This window comes from Egretta garzetta, unplaced genomic scaffold, assembly GCF_000687185.1.
Source record: "Egretta garzetta isolate BGI_Z169 unplaced genomic scaffold, ASM68718v1 scaffold325, whole genome shotgun sequence".
In the NCBI taxonomy this organism is placed as follows: domain Eukaryota; kingdom Metazoa; phylum Chordata; class Aves; order Pelecaniformes; family Ardeidae; genus Egretta; species Egretta garzetta.
Window position 1 is genome coordinate 594,507 of NW_009259833.1, and position 17,264 is coordinate 611,770.

General features: G+C 45.0%; 1 protein-coding gene across 22 annotated transcripts in view; it reads left to right on the plus strand.

Moving 5' to 3' along the window:
- Positions 1 to 17,264, plus strand: part of EXTL3 (exostosin like glycosyltransferase 3) — a 134,205-nt gene that overhangs the window by 17,867 nt on the left and 99,074 nt on the right. For 16 of the 22 annotated variants that reach the window (XR_004842167.1, XR_004842166.1, XR_004842171.1 and 13 more), the window contains exon 2: positions 4,477 to 4,544. The exons of 1 other annotated variant lie outside the window; for it this stretch is intronic. The gene's annotated coding sequence lies outside the window, so the exon portion shown is untranslated. Of the gene's footprint in view, positions 1 to 311; positions 417 to 4,476; positions 4,545 to 14,354; positions 14,537 to 17,264 lie in introns of those variants that run through there. 5 more of the 22 variants (XM_035895427.1, XM_035895425.1, XM_035895426.1 and 2 more) reach the window with 3 other exon arrangements.

The following is a 17,264-nucleotide window of genomic DNA, read 5'->3' on the forward strand; positions in this document are numbered from 1 at the left end:
GCAGGAACCAACACATCCCTGGGTTATCAGCACTGTTCCCAGCACAAATCCAAAACACAGCTCCATAATAGCTACTACAGGGAAAATTAACTCTATCCCAGCCAAAATCAGCATACTGGGATATCAGCTCAGTTTTACCACTGAGATAGGAAATGAATTTAGGCACAATGTGCCTCTTCTGTGCCTCAGTTTCTCCAGTGGAAAATGAATACAGTGTGATTTGCCTTTTCACTGCATTGGACAGCTTGCAGGCTCTTCAAACTCGGCATAACGAAGTCAGAAAACGGAGAAATACGAGCATTGGAGAAATACCTTAACTGCAAGGTGTGGTGAGATCGTACTGCAAGAGACTGGTGAAAAACACTTCTGTTGGTGTGTTTCCAAGCCGTGTTCGAGCAAACGCGGAGATGCCTTAGGTACGGTGTGCTGCGAAGTTCAGTGTTAGTTGGACCTTTTGCCTACAGGCAGCGCTGAGGGCACTTTCTTTCCCTTAGAAAGAAGGATAGAAAGGGTTTGTGAGTGTGACGTTCATTAGGAGCAAGCAGGAATTACTCTTTCTGCCTCTTGCTAGTGGCTGGGATATATGCACAAGCATATGCGACACAAGAGAATGGGGACCAGCCACAGCCCTGCAGTAGCTAAATCCTGCTGCACCTTTGTGTCGATTGGTATTACTTGAAATTTTCTAGGTCATGTGCACCATTGAAATTATTTCTATGCTTGTGTTTGGAGAATCTGCTGTGCCTATTTTCATTTATATCCATGTGACTGATCTAGGGCCATATGTTAAAATATGACTGCTTTTTATTTTTTTTGATTTTTTTTTTTAACCATTGGTGTCTAAATATAACTAATAAAAATGCAGACTGGAGCTCTTTAATGAGGCGATAAGTCATTCCTGCCTCTCTTCTTTTAAGACAAAACCACCTCACACACTGGCTTCTTTTTGTATGGACTTCTTTGCATTTCTACACATTCATCATAGCTTGAAGCCTCTCACAAAAGGCAGTAAGAAAAGGCTGCTGAACAGACCATTTTGGCGTGCATAAACCTGAACTCTTGCGTAGGGAAACCCTCGGCTTTAGCAGTGGCAGCCACAGGCTGGGTGTGAGGGTGGGTGATGACAGAAAGTGTTTTGGGGAAATATAAAAAGGGAGTTTAGCATGGCCTTGTATTGTACAGCTAAGAACAGGAGCCATTAGGAAGCAGTTTGCAAGGGGAAATATTTCTAATTTTGTTCCTTCCCTTTGCAAGATTGCATAATTCAAGTGATTGTTGGAAGTTTCTGCCACCCAAAGGAAAATCTTCTGCCACCTAACTTCTTAGGTGGTTGAGGTTGTGTGCAGCAGCGTGCGAGTGGCAGCTGGGGTGTGTGTGACACAGCTGGGCACGGTTGTTTCTGATTTTGAACCTTTGGTTCTGGGAGGAAATAGCTTTGCTACAGGAACATCTCTGGTTTGCAAGCACACTGCTGCGCACGCTGCTGCAGCAAATGTACCGTGGTTGCGGTTTGACAGCTGAAGTCAGAATACGACTGCTAAATCAGATTACGCTTGCACATGGTGGCTGGGTGTGAAATCCCGGGTGGCTGAGTGGCACCGTCACCGACGCACCGCTCTGTGGTTGCACAGCGTGTTTTCTGGAGCGGCAGAGTCATCTCCCTGAGCTGCCATGCCTGAACGCTCGTTTGTGTCCCAGTGCCGCTGCTCGCCGCTTCTGCCAGGCCATTTGTTCGTGGGCTTGTACTGTGAACTGCGTTGCTGAACTGTCCAAACTGGGGAAAAGAAAAGATGCGCTTGTTTTGGAAGGGTTTTGTCCTTTTTTCACCGCCCAGGGGTTGATTCTGCATGTGGTCAGTGTGGTGACAAGCTTGAAATTGGGGGCCCAGTCTCCTTTTCCTAGAGAAGACCCACCATATGGCTACGCACCGAGGCTTGCTTCCCCAGGCTTAGAGAGGAAGAGGAGGAGAGGGGAGCTGTAGCAATTTTGAGTTTGGTTGAGGATTGAAAGCCAGTGTTTTGGTGTATAAAACAATAGATCTATGAGTAATTGCTTAACCGTGAAGTATGTCAGAGCAGCTGAAAAAGAAGTTGATGAGGTCTCTGAAATGCTGGCCCACATGAAAAGTTTCTGAGAAGAGGTAGTCAGGGTTGTGTTCTTTAATTTAATGACCTCCTCTGATAGGCAGTCAAATCCTACTAATCAAATTTAGCAGGGCCTTGCATAATAAAAGGTGCTTTATTTACAGACTGCATGTTCACTCATAGACATTGAGGCACGATGATAAATTATTTAACTATAGATACCCAAAGAAGTGAGCCAGGCGCCTGCTGGGCCACGTTGTCTCTCTGCTTCCCAGCTTTGCACATCCTCTCCCTGGCTAATTCGCAAAATCCATCCGTTTGCAGAAGCGGTCTCTCGGTTATTAATGTTAATTAGCGAGGTTCTGCTCTATGACTATTCCTGTAGTACGCGCTTTCAAAACATACAAAGTGCTAAGCTCTTCACCCGTGTAACGAGCGTGTATATAGCTGTATTGTTAATTAGCTGCATCCCTCCGAGGATGTGCGTGCCCCTCTTGGGAACGGTAGTTTTGGTGTTTAGCTGCTTGTGGTAGTTAGAGCAAGTCCCCGCCGAGACTCACTTGCAGGCTTGTGCTGTGTCAGGTTGTCAGATTTTTGGCCTTTTGCTTTAATTATTAGTTTTTTCTCTATGCATTCTACTTACTAAGTAGTGCAGTTTCTAATATTAGTTATTTTCAGATTTGCCATTAGTAGCTTGTTTTAATCAGTGCTGACAAAGCACCTGACTTGATCGATGCTCCAGGTAGGGGTCAGGATTTAAGTGTTCTTCAGAAAAGCTTTTACGCTACAAGAATGGTGCTCCTTGTGCTGAGGACAGTTTTATATCTATCATAACCATCCTGTGATAACATCTTCTTCCTCCGACTCAGACAAACAACTCTGTTCCAAGGAGAAATTTCCCCCTGAAAATGCAGAAGTGCCATTTGTTCTGCAAAGTCCAATTGGGGCTTTATTAATGCTCTGATGTAATATCCTTGCTGATGGGATGATCCGGTTGTGGGTGTAATGTCTCTGAGATACCTTCTCTCTACAACTTGGTAGAAAGACTTCCCCCCCCACGCCTTGTTTTAACACCAAGGGCAATGAATGAAAGATGACGATAAACTTTGCTGTATAGGTAAATAATATGGCTATAAATAAGAACCAAGTTATACTTGAATTTTTATGTATGTTCAGGATGAAAAAACAATGTGAGATCAGCAGGTCTTTCCAGAAGAGGTGGGTTGTTCTCAAATATGTATGCTTTGTCCCTAGTTTTACATTTTTAGTATCATCCAGAAAACTCTTGGTTTTGCCGTTTGATTATAATTTGCATTTAGATTGGCAGCCTGGAGGGGAGTCGCTTGCAAGGGGAGATGGGGCTGCATGGCTCAAGTCTCTTGCAGATCTGGCTGAAAGTAATGGCATTTACATAAAAACCATTAGTTCTGTTATTGATAAACATGAAAGGCATCCGTTTCATTTAATTTTTTGATGAGGAGTCTTTAATATAAGCATACAATAGCACTGCAGAAGTAACATTCCTGCCCCCCATCCCTCCTTACTGACCTCTTGTTGTTTTAAGGGCAAATTTTTTGACTGGGATTTTGTTGGTAGGGAGATGTGGAGTTATTTCTATTCCAATTCACTGAAGTAGCCAGTTGTCTTGCTACATCATAGGGAACTATTTAATGCTCATCTTAATAGGTGTGTCTATTAATAGAACAGGGGTTTAATGTCTCCCTGAAGCATTACTAGTCTGTGTGTGATGTATGTATGTATGTATAGCAATGGGTTTTCCTTTTGTCTGCATCCCAGCACCGTTCTGTGGGTAATCTTTTGCTTAATCAAAATGGGTTTAAGTTCAGTGGCTCCTTGTTAAGGGGATAAAGTGAGTTGAAACAACAGATCTATTAAAGGAACCTCTTTGGTGCATGCTAGATGATATCCCTCTAACCCTTCAGGACTGTGTCTTGATAAAGTAGATTTTGTGGCCAGTGAGTACAAAATTTGTTTCCCTGTGTAATGCCCTTGACCACCTGTGTGATGGTGCCTTGGTGATCAGCATGTGTCAAAAGAGCTGTGATTCCCTGCCTCTGTAGTAACCGGGCTTGGGTAGCTATTGCTGCTACTCTTATATAAACATCTTGCTTTACTTTTGAGTTGGATCAGGTCTGACCTTCTCAAGAACCTTCCGAGGCAGCCAGGGCCATAGTTTTGTTCAAACATTGCAGCATTTGCTTGAGAGACCTTGCTGTGAGTTTTGCAAGCTCTTTCTCTTTCTTGACCTCAGTGTTGGGTGTGTGTGTGTCTGTTTTGCATTGCTTAGCTGACCTACTTCTTGATTATTTTTTTTTTTTTTAAATTTTTTTGTCGCTTTGTCTATATTTACAACTTTTTTCCTCTCTAGTAGGCTTCAGACAAATGAGTTGGGTACAGAAGAGGGACAGATTCCAGTTTTCCAGTTGATCACCTTCTACAGTGAGTACCTTAATATTTCAAGAATAAGATTTTCTGTAGTGCCTAATGTTGGCTTAAAATTGACTTCACTGGGGAGCAGCATTAAGTCTGCATGCTTGGACAACGTTGTCCTAGAAATACAAGCTCCCTTGGCTTAACTCTTGTTTTGGGAGAAGCAAATATTGTCCGCTCCAGCTCCTTTTATCTGAAGTGGTAAATTTTATTCGTATCCCACTTCCAGTAGTGTGCACACTTCAGCAGAGCGCAGAACTGGTGCAGTTATGTCTTGTACCTGCTCAAGGCTGTGGGGAATCAATGCTAAAGGTGTTGCCGCATAATTTAGCAATGTATCACGTGCGGCTTCCTGTGCTGCAGAGCAGAGGAGGCTCCAGGGTCAGGAGAGCAAAGGTTCACCTCTATTCCAGCCTTGACGGAGGTGTTGAACTCGGTGAGGAAGGCGGATGAGGGACCTGCCATGGCACATGTAGGGGTTACTCATAAAGGCGTGCTGTGAAATCAGGCAAATGAGGCTTGGCTTGACTTGTGGGCTGGAAAGGGTAAGAAAAAAGAACTGGAAAGTGTTGCCTAGTTCATGGTAAGGATGGCAGTTTTTTTCTGAAAGTAGAGGAGAAAATCATTATTTCATGGGGAATTTTTACACATTAAAATATCTTGCATGCACGCTAATGGCCTGTAATAACGAGCCCATGCTTTATGAGGTGTCTACAAATATTTTAAAACTTGCTGCTGTGAGGGACTTTAGCTCATAAGTACTGGTTAATGGCCCATCTGGTGCAGTGGCATAGCCAGGCTGAAATAGTTAACTGCCTTCTGTAAGGGTCTGCAAGCTGGGAGGACACTCGACTTCTGGGTGTAAAATGCAGGCGCAGCAGGTGAGTGTGGGAGCTGCACTGACTGGCTGAGACCGCTGCACGATTTAGTTTATTGTAACAGTCCTAGCAGGCAACTCCCCTAAGGATAACATGGGATGATGAATTTTAAAAATGAGGATGTTTGTTAATGAAAGACACAGATGAAATAATACACTTTGAGACTGGAGTGCGTCAGCAGGTTGGTTTAAATACAAGCTGGGAGCAGGGCAGAGAATGCCTGTGCTTCTGTGAAAGAAGGGGAACAAGAAGTTTACTTATTTGTGGCTTCCTAACTTCACCTATATCTGACCGGTATAGCGTGGCACGCAGGATGTCCTCAGTTTGGATGTTCTATTCCTACTTACTACAATATTGATTTAGCTTGTTTTACTTCTGGATTTGGAGCAGCCTTTTTACCCTACTTTTGCTATGTGCCAAATGTAGTGGGAACTCTCTTCTCAGCTGGTCCATAGCTGCTGTAACAAACGTGATGGTGAATAAGAAAACTGGAAGTAGCAGAGAGGTCATGTGAAGAACAAATTATGCCGTTATTGACCAATGGTGCCATCGTGCCATGGTCTTAATCGACATATCTAATCCCAATATGTGTTTAGAGTCAGATCTGCTGACTTCAGTAGCTAAAATAAGTCGATACCATTGAATTCTCTTTCTCCTTGCATATCTTAAGTAGAACATAGTAAGTTGCAGCCTGACAGCTGTGCAATTCGCGGAAGGCCACAGGGCTGCATAGGCTTCCCCGAGGGCATAATTTGGCCTGCAGAACATTTATTACAGCTGGTGTCGTGTGTAGCAGGCTCAGCATTGACCTTCAGAAGCTGTTATGCATTTGTGGGCCTGACGACTGGAAGAATGAACATAGGAGACAAGGATTTCAGGTTTGGAGTCCTTTTGTAGGGCAGAAGGCTTGTGCTTAAAGCAAGAAGACTGCATGTATGAATTAGGTGAGCAGGAGATAGCTGAGTGAAGGGCTGTTCTTGGCAGAGAGCTGGAACAGAAGAGATGCTAGAAACAGAGTCTGTGATTGCCATGGAACAGAACGGGAAAATAACCTTTTTTCAAGGGTTAACAAGTCATTCTTACGCACGACTGTCTCTGTAGCACTAAATAGCTAAATAACTGGACTGCGTCTGAAATGTAAAAATTTTTTCAGGAGACTCATCTTCAAGCATTACCTGAGACTTCCTGGCTTGGCAGCAGAACTAAGTATTGCGGGAGGTTGTATTGCAGGTCCCTTCCTATGAGGATGTGGTATCATTTGTATGAACGTGAGCGTAGGTCTGATGCTTCCTGCGCAAGCACCGGGTTTAGCTGTGTATGTGCTTCTGTGGTCTTTTGTCTCCTCGCAACTGCAATTAAACAGGCTACATGAGAGCAGTTCATTATTGCAAGGAGGATTTGTGCTGCCTGTACCTCCTGCCTGCAGTCCTCCCAAGGAACACTGGGCCATGGGGGAGATGAATTCCTGCTTCTTGCTGCTGCTCTTCTCAGAAGGTGCCATTGATTCTTGCCTGCTTTATTTAAAAACTCAGAACATGACAAACAAAACACCTGAGCTGTGGGAGGCCATAGGTCTGTCCTGTATCCAGCAGTGGCCAGTAGAAATGGCCTTCATCTCACGTCAGTTTATTTAGCTCTTATTTGAACCCATGTGTACTTTTGGCCTCTGTCCTGTTACCAGGCATTTCAAAGATTAACTATAACTCTGTGTGATGAACCACCTCCTTTTGGTAACTGAACCTGCCACCACCTAATTTACTGTAATAAGCTCCCGTTAGGGAACTGTTGTTTGCACGTTTGCCAATTCCATGCTGGTTTGGGTTCTGTAGATCCCTACGGTGGCCCCTGTCAGAGGTCTCTTTTCCAGACTAAAACATCCTAATTATTTCAGCTCCATGTCTTTGACCATCTTCACTACTTTTCTGTCCTCTTTCGGTTTGATGGTAACTTTTGGTCATGGTGCATGCCTGTTTTTTCTCCTCGCGAGTGTTCCTACAATCCTACTTATCAGAAGCTTGAAAGAACCGTTAGGTTTCTAGGGGCCCGTCCTTTTGCTTCAGTTCTCTGGATTTATAACCCCGGAAAAGAAACTAGAAATTTTGTATGCTCCACATAATAATAAGCCATAGACTTTTCTAAGAAGGAGAAGTTTATGTGTCTAATCTAAAGACTCTATCAGAAAAGCTATGAATAAACCTGATACATTCCAGTGCACTGAGTCACTAGAACAATATAGTATTTAACAAGGAGCCCTGGCAGACATTGTGTGGCTTTGTGCTAGAGCTGTCAGCCAGGATATGAGATGAATCTTTGTATCCTGCAGCAATTTTGTGAAACTAAATGGCTGCTGGTGTGCACTGCATCTTCTAAAATGGGGCCAAGAAACACTCTGGATGTTAAACTTTCTCCCCCTCTCCATTGGTTAAGAGGGGAAATGATACCAAAAGAGAGAATTAATCTTAGATAAATACAAATCAGTGTCATCAAAGAGGTACTGGTTCTGCAAGGGAAAGGCATGCCCCTCTGTCCCCTGTGCTTTGCATAAGTGGTATTTATTTTATTAGTGCTGTGGCTTCCAAAAAGTAGAACTGGAATACAACGTGATTAAAACTCTTTAATGTCCAGGGTTGTAGTCACTCTTTAATGTCGCAGTGATGGTCTGCAGACTGACATGCCTGGGGCTGTGACAAGCCTGTGGTTTTGTATATCTGCCCTGACTCATATTCGTGGCTTTTCTGCTGCCCTAAGGTGAATCACGGCTCCCACAAGGGTGGTTAAAGTCCTGCTCTGTGGGCAGCCTGGGGAACCTGGGCCTCGGTTCAGCTGAGGAGCACTTGGGTGATTTCTTCTTCCTCAGCACTGAGTCAGAGCTCCATGGATCATCCAGAGCAGTTTCTCCCCGTGTTGAGGCCTATCTTCCAAGTCCCAGGGCATCCTCCCCCACACCTCCCAGCTCCACGGCTATTCCTGCCACTGGGCTTTTCCTCTTTCCTCTCTTCCACCTTCCCCAGTGCTTCCTTCCTTCTTTTAAAACCAAAGAACCCACACAGCCACTCAGGCCTATCTGTGCTCTGCTGGTGGCTTTTGTTCTTTTCAGAGGAGCCAAAGGACCTGGCTTCTGTCTGCCTCAGCCAGCCCCATGTTTCAAGGGGCCCCTGTTGATCACCGGTAGGGTATGGGTAGGGTATGGTGATGGTTCCTGCCTTAACAATGCTATGCCAAAAGCCCTGCAGCCAGAGGTTGATGCCAACTCTTCTGCGCTGGTCCCTGGTATCATGGTACTGTACATTAGACCTACAAGTGTGTGCAGACCAAGTCCTCACAGCTGTTTTCTCCTGAAGCAGCCGGTGTTGCTGCTGTATCCAGGAAAGTATTTCACAAAATGTACAATCATTTCATTGCATAGATTTGTCCAGACACTGTTAGGAAAACATCAGTTCCCTAAAGCCCCTTGGCCTGCCAAGACTTGTCACCCTGGGCACACTGAGCTGTGTGTGTCCTGAGTCCAAGCTGGGGAGTCCCCCTTGACAGGGGACACATATGGCATGAGGAGGAGAAGAGAGGGAGGGAAATGTATCCAGAAACTGTAGGTTGATCTGGGGTCTGTCACTACCCAGGGTGTCCCAGCCCCTGCTTGTTCAAAGTGAAGGATTTTTTCATTCTTTCCTTGCCTTCTTCATATATATAATATATATATATTTATGGTTATTTCTCATTCTTCTTTTTACACGCGCTTATGTGAAGTTGCACACAGCTAGCTTGCCAGCCCACAGACAGCCTACTGTAAAAATTTCAGACGTAGTTTAGTAAGATAGTAAATTGAGAGTAATTTTAATCTGGTTGGGATAAGAACAGCCAAATTGGCTGTTTCCCCCGTTGGTTTCAGCGTTATTTTTGGCCAGGCAGTCCTTAGAGGGTGTAAATGCGCCAGACATCGATCCCTCTGAAGGAGGGATCAGCTCTTCCTGGACAGCACTGGAACACTGCATCTATTTATTTCTATTTAATTTTTTTTTTAGTACATTGACTGAATAATATAGCCAATGTGGAAAGGGCTTGTAAAACGCTGTGTTATGTGTTGGACACTTGCTCTGCCTAGGAAAATCTCTTGTGATGGAGAAACTCCGCGTACGGGAAACCTAGTGCGTTAGCTTGGAGCGAGGGAAGGTTTGGAGACCTTGCCGGGATCCCTGCTGTGATCCAGCGACGCTTGGGAAGCTGTATGCTATAAATGGGGAGCTCTGAGAAGCCAACTAGCGCCATCACCCAGGGGACTTTTTCATTTAATACAGCCATTGAAATTGAGACTTGAGGCTGCGCAGGACAATGCTGTAATGGTGGAGCTGTAACAGGCCGCCTTTGTGGTGGAATTACAAAGCTGGCAGTATGTGCTGAAGTGCTCCTGCGTGTTAAGCCTGTAATATCAGTTCGGGTTCTGCCCTCCTCCCTTCCCCTCTAGGATCTGGTTCATATTTAGGAAGAATAAGTCACTGTTTGTGTGTTTATTTCTTTTCTGCTTACACTTCTTGAATCACATGGAGGGTTAGAGGAAGAGTGCTCAAGTGAGGCTAAAACCATCAGGTTGCATGCAGGATGCTCCATAATGTGTTAATGCAGGTCTGCAACTCTCCACCCCTCCTGTTCTCTTGGTGTTGCTATTTTTTTGAGTATTAAATAACAAAGCTCAGCTATCCCGTTGGGCTGTGGCTCCAGCTCCCCTGCTGCTCTTCTCCAGGCTGTTTCTTGGGTTCGTTCCTGAACTGCTCCTGGGAAGGTATCTGAGCAGATTCCCTAGCTATGTTTTCCTTGCTGTCTCTGCTACAGACTCTAGACGGGTTTCTTTCAGGTCCTCTGTCTTGTGCCCCTATCCAAAAAGCAGGGGGAGAATCTGACCATTCCTATTCAGAAATATCATGCAGGACTTCCTTTTGAAGCGGGAATAAACATTTGCTGATGCTTTTGAAGCAGCAGAGATAAGCAGACAGAGAGTTACTGAACTTGTAGCTGCAATTTTTATGTTGAGGTAGAGGATCATCAGGCTTTTCGTGTGTTCGCTGCGAGGGACCATCTTCTGCCAGCCTTTTCTTCATACTTCTCTAGAAGCGTGGTTTGTGGGGACATCTCACCAAACATGCACTCTCTGCTCGAGAGAGAATCTGATCAGAAACTGTGTCCCATGGAGGCCGGGTAGCCTGCTGGGGTGGTTTCCTAGAGCTATTTACAGAATGAGTTGGAAGTAGAGCTGGATTACGCCAGCCTGGAGAACTGTGGGATGACATGGGATCTTCACTGTAAAATACAGGATACCTTGGCTCTAGCCTGTCTGTTGGCCAGGCAAATAACTCTGAATTCAAATTACATCCAGATTTGCTAAGAGGGTGTTGCATGTGGATGATAGATCATCTTGGAAGCTGGATGGAGGCCAAGGAGTTAAGCATGCAGTGGATGCCTCCTTGTAGTCAGGCGAGCCTCGCTGAAGCTGGCCTGATGGTTCCTTTGCTTTGCTCTACTCTTATTTTCTTCCCTCAAGCCCCCCAGGTACTGTAGCAGTGATGTGTGACTGTTCAGGAGGTGCTTCAGCTCCTGAGGAGCGTGTCTGTGACAGCCAGGGGTAAGAGGGCTCTGTGTTGCGGGAAGCAATAATTGCTAAAGCAGAGGCCTTGCCCATTTGTGCTCATTAAAAGATTCCGTCATAAGAATGGGGTTAGTAAGCCTGGGGACTGGCCAGATTTCAGGTTGACTTAAGAAATCCTGGCTTCCCTCGATTTCTTGTGAGTGCGGTATCACTCATTTCTCCAAAAGCGCGTACCAGGAGTCCGCTCTGTCGGAAGTAATTTAAGTATCTATCTGGACTTTGGGACCAAGGAAGGGAGTGGTCCTGGAGACGAGAATATTGCAAGGTACAAAGCCTGAGAACGGATTAAAACTTGCTTGTGATATGAAAATGTTGCGGTCATTATTTACTATAATAAAGCTATTTGAAAGCGGTCAAAAAAGCATTAAAGGGACTCTCCGGGAGGTTTGCATTACTATAGTAATGACTGGGGAGTAGGGAACAATGTTTGCCGGTGGCGCTAATTTGCTTCTGTGCATAATGTCTATAGACAGCTGGATGTAAACACTTTCTAGGTAGCCTCAGACTTGATAAAAGAGCGCCTAGTGAAACTTCAGTTTGGATAAGAGTGCATTAGCTCACGTTGTCAGACGAAGCTTTTTCTACGCTGAAGGTTCACGTGGTAGTTTGGAGAGGGGCCCCAGGGAACAATTGTGGGAAGCACAAGTGAAATCCTCCTTGCTTTTGTGTGAGCAAGGAAGTGTCCAGCGCAACTTGGATCACAAGAAGGCCCTGATATGAAAAGGATTTATTTACTTTGTGGAATTGTTCTGTCATCACTCAGCAGGATAATTGACTTCTGATTAGGAAGAAAATATAGCTGAACGTTCGTGTTTGAGGTTGTAAAAGTCCTCTTCAAAAAGCAGAGCTCTTGCTTAAACAGCGACTGCTCTGACAAGAACAGGATGCTTGCGACTCGATTACGCTGGTATTGATGTAACAGCTGTTGTTGTTTAAACAACTTGTTTCTCCCTCCTTCACACGCCTTCCTCCTCCTGTTGCGAACCAAAGGAAGAGTGGGAATCGGTGTTGTTATTTTTCCAAAAACAATAACAAGGTTATTACATTTTTCATTTATGGAAATGTTTTTGTCATGTGCTTCCGCTACTCAGTGGGTCTCAGACCTGCTGCTGTCTGGGTGTTTAGCTGGTGATGCTGATGACAGGAGGATACTTATTTCTTATAGACCTCTCCTCTGTTACCACCTCCAAAGGGACAGGCAAGCTAAAAGGAAGCCAAGATTTTTTACCTCCCGCAGGCAGCAGAAAGGCTGATGTGGAAGTCATGGGCATCTCACTGTGAAGATGATGCTTAAAATTTTAGAAGAGGAAGTCTTGGTCCAGAGTGGTGAGCAAGGGGTGCGGGTTACCTCGCTGGGAAGACTCCTGAGCAGAACAGGTTTCACTTCTGCCTCTATGAGCAGACTTCAACCTGGACCTGCATTAGACAGCGTGGCAGAAAAACTTATCCAGAGACTTGAATAGTTAGTAATCTATGAAGAGTCAGATTATTGGTATAGGTCTTACTGGCTACAGTTCAGGTCTTGTAAGGCAGTTCCTATGAAAGCATTTTCAGAAGAGAGATGTAAATTGGGAGGGGTGGAAGGTGAATGCATTGCTGCACTGAAACTGCCCTTAAGGAAAGGAGGATGCACCTCTTCCCTTTCTCCTCTTGTCTTCTGGATGGGGCTGCCTGGATCCTCTGCTTTATCCTGTTGATCCAGCTGCTGTCTTTCCCTGTGGACAGATTTCGTGTCCTTTTAATTCTGCCTAGAGTGCTCACCGTGAGGCGTCACAATCACAGAGCCTTTGAGGAGGAGAGGAAGCCTTCGTTAGGTCTCTAGGGAGCTAATTTATACTGATACTCTCGGGTTCGCTAGTCAAGTGTGTCTTTGTTTCTATATGCTTTTGCTTCTGAGATCTAATTGTAAGAGTGAGATGAAGCGTTGGTCTGCTGCTGTCTGCGGGACTGTAACTGCACAGTTCATAGCTTTGGTTCTTTAGCAGGAAGGGGAGAGAGAATTGACAAAAATATTTGGTCTGAAATTGGATGGTTTACACTTTCTTGTGGAAGTTGGGTTTTGTTGTTCTCTCTCAGGAAGTCGTGGATTTTTTCAACCTTGAACCTTTAGACTAAAGCACTTTTAAACAGTTATTAATTTACTTTATCAGTGATACTAACAAAAGATTAGAAGGTGTGTGGGAAAAGAGCGATCTCACCCTTGCCAGCCCTGATCGGAAATATCACTGGTATGTTACCATGTGATGCTGGATCTTAGTTCGATACAGTAAAAAAATCTTAACTATTTAAAGAAGTAAAGCGTGTGTTATAGCTGCATTTCTTCAAGCCATGATTAGAAAGGGAAAAAAAAAAATTGGGACAGCAGTTGGCTACTTGCTATTGAACACTGAGGTTTGCCTAATAGCCAAAATTACAAGTTTTGTATGTCTGCCTTGGACACAGTTCACTCTCTCCAGAAACGTCTTAAAATGGAGCACTGCCTGAATGGGAAAGCTTTCATACAGCCTGTTGCAAATCCTAAATCAGTGGGGGGTAGACAGAAATATCAACAGGAGAAAACAACCATGTCTTCTGCCTGCGCAGCCCGGAGTTTGTTTTCAGAGAGGTTTTCCCTTTTCTAGAGAAGGTGGAAATGCAGAGAAGTGAGTAGTGAAACCAAGTGCCACCACTGGGTCTCTGGGTGGCTTTTCATGCTCGGAAGGAGGCCCCCAGGTTTCTTCCTCATGTTCATTTTATTCAGAGTGGGTGCTCCTATTAGACTGTGTGTGTGAAAGGGTACTGGATGCTGCCTGAGATGGATAATAAGGGAATAAGCCAAGAGCAGCATAATTTATAACATAGGAAGTGATTCTCTTCATATTCATTAATGAGTGGTGACCCAAGCACAGGTAAATTGTCTGTAGGGTGGTGGGTTTTTTTTTTTTTCCCCTTTCGTCCTAAACCTATGATCATTTCCCTCCCCAGGCAACCTGTCCTTCACCACCATTAGCTTTGCCTCAGTTTTTGTCTACATTCAAAAGTTGAACCACTTCATCCGCAATTGATGTGTGCTCCTGGAGGGTGGAGAGCGCTATGGTGATATAAAAGCATTTATAATAAATGGCTCATTCTTGCGTTGGGAGAGGAATAATGGACATGAGATACAGCTTTATAGTTATAAAGCTATTTTAAATTTAGAGTGTGGCTGTGCATTGTAGCTGAACTGATGTAATGTCAAGCTGGTGCTGCAAGGGAAGGTTTTGTTCCCAGCGTTGTGCTCCCACTGATCTTTTTGTGCTGATACGTATCCCATTCCTTCCTTCTCAGTACAGATAGTTTCCTACCAGCTTTAACTCCCTGAATCGGCCCACTGTGGATCCAGGCTTGGAAGCTGGGGAAGAGATCTCTCTTTTCGGCAGCAACAGGCCATTAGATCAGCTGAGCAACAGTGCGAAACCACATCCTAATTGAAGTCTCTTGTGCCAGCAGCGTGTGTCAGTATTTGAAAGGTATTTGCAGTTGTTCTGCTTTCTCCCCTGTGATAAGTGATGTGTGGGGCAGCCATCGTGAAAGCAATCCTTTCGTATTACTTTGTTATCCTGAGTTAAGTTACTTCTGGAAATAGCTGCATTTGCTTACAGCCACCAAAGTAAGTGCAGAGAATTGCAGGCAGATCATTTATATGGCATATGCTCTGTGATGTTCTGTGTGTTAGGGCCAACTTGAAAAAATAATTAAAAAAAAAATAATTCCGCTGTTTCGTACTAGATGTTGTTGGATACTTAATGGAGCTCGTTGGCAGTCAAGCGCTCCCTCCCCAGGGATCCTTCCAGAGTCATTAGACTCAGTGAAGGATGATCTGGAAGTATCTGCCACATAATGAACTGCTGCTTCTCTGAAGTGTGGAGCGTTTTCTAGACACAGGAGCTGCAAAAGGGGCCCTGTCAGCCATCCCTGAGCATCTGCAGGGTGATAACAGAGGTGTGCTTGGGGTGTTGAAGGGAGAGCAGAAGGGTTACTCTCTCTCTGTAAATATGTAATACAGATGGTATCATGGGATAGAAACCCTTTAACTTAAAGGATGGTGATCTCCAAAAGGAAAATGATATTATGAGGCTGCAAGTAAACAGTGACTGAGGGCTAGAAGGTGGCTTTTAGTCATGAGATACGCAGCTTTAGAACAGTAGTTTGGGTGGAAAAAAAGGGTGAGTTCAACAGCCAGTTGGACTCTTTCTGATACATTTTGATTCTTGTCACAGAGGGCTTTGAGTTGGTGACTGTAGCAGGTTGTACTCTAAGTAGGAGGTCCCGAGCTGTCCCATACTTGTTTATACTCCCTATCAAGATTCAAGGGCACTGAGTACTGCTTGTTTCATGTGATGGATGTGCGTGCATGGTGTTTGCCTCCCATGAGGGCAGGAGAGGGTGAGCACAAGTGGGGGGTTATTGATCTGTAGAAAGTCATGAGGACAGCCTGCAAGGCAAAATGCTTCACCTGCAGAGAGGCATGGGGCAAAAATTTGCTCCTCTTCCTGCTCGGTTGGGGCTTTCTTCTGAAAAGCATATGCTGTCAAGAAGGATTTTAATGCAATTTCCAGACATTAATGTGATAGTATTTTTAATGCTGTATTTTGAGGGAGAAACCTGTACTCGAATGTAACCTTGGGCAAAGTTTAAAACAAACAAACAAAAAAGTGTAATGGGAAGCAATGAAGAGTTGGCAGTCATACAACTATGGATTTGTGTGGGAAGGCCAAAAATGTGCTCTGTCTCTTATCATGAAGAACGAAATAACAAGGCCTGGCCTCTGCCCCTTGTCTATGCGGGCAGAAGGGTACCCCCTGCTAGCTCTGCTCCTCTGGCAGCCTGAAGGGCTGAGCCTCAAACCTCTTCTTGAAGTTTAGAAGAGGAGGGTTGCTCAGATGGCAAAGCACCTTGCACATTGACTGGTTGGTGTGTGGCTGTGAATTCAGGGGGCCTCTCTGTTCTCCTGCAAGCTTCCAGCCTTCGGTGGTCCCAGGCCTCCTGTCTTCTCCCTATGCTGGGTACAGGCATCAGGTCCTCAGTTATGCCACCTCTCAGCTGGTATCATTCAGCTGCTGCTGCACCGTGCAAATGTGCGCTGTGTTGGAGGGCACTGCTCTGTGCTGTGCCCTCAAAAGGCAGTAGAACTCCAAAACCTGCCAACGTTTGTTGGAAAGACCCCAGAGCGGTGGCCGGGAAAGGTCAGTGAAGTTGCCTTGCGTCGCGCTGTGTGTTAAAACACAGCAACATTTCTCATCTGGAACCGCCTTGATTCAAAGTTGTCATCAAGATGAAGTGTACTGCAAATACATACATTTCTGTGGGAATTGCTTTGAATGCAATGGGCGCCTTTAATGATGTCTCAATATCTACCTCACCGCATGCAATCTTAATTTAACTAGAAGCCAAGGGCATAGATGAAATTTTGAGCCAAAAAACCTTTGACTTTACCTATCACTAAAAATTAATGCATGCAGTTGAGGTGCATTATTTTAACCCCTTTATTATCCCCATCCTGAGTGAGCAGGCTGGAGAAGCAGCACTGAGATGGATGGTAAAGGAAGTGGGTGTCTGCTCACGAAGAGCCTGGACTGGATTTGGCACATAGCGCTGGGTGGAGCGAGCGGTTTGGGCTCACTGTGGGTCCTGCCTCCCTGCAGAGGGTTGGAGATGGGGTAACTAAATGCAGCAGCTGCAGATCTGCTGGCTCTACCCCAAATGTTTCTGACGTCTCCTGGCTGTGCCAGATTGCAACAGCACATGTAATACTGGAATTGCACAACCAGTTACCTGGTTCCCTGGCTACGTTTCAGGTTTTCCTGGGTCTTTGGAACTGCCTCTGCCTTGGATTAGCAAAGAGAAGATGGTAGCCACCTGTGTGGGGCAGTGACAAAGCTGACTTATCAGTGGTGGCCCCAGTATGCTGTGGTGTGTAGCGGCCTGGTTTTGCAAGCCATGCCTTGCAGCTCCTACGGAAAGTTGCTGTGACCATGCAAGCTTGCAAGAAAACCAGTTGAGGCACTGGATTAGTCTAGGGAAAGCTTTCCATCTTCTTCTATGTTTGCTCTGAATGCTGCTTGCAGCGCCGGACAGTCTCCTGACTTGCTGAGCACAGTGGCCAGATGGTGGTGAAACCTGTGCTGTGCCCTGTGGGGCATGGTGTTATGCTATAAACATAAACGACATATAAATTATATATCTATAAAAACATAG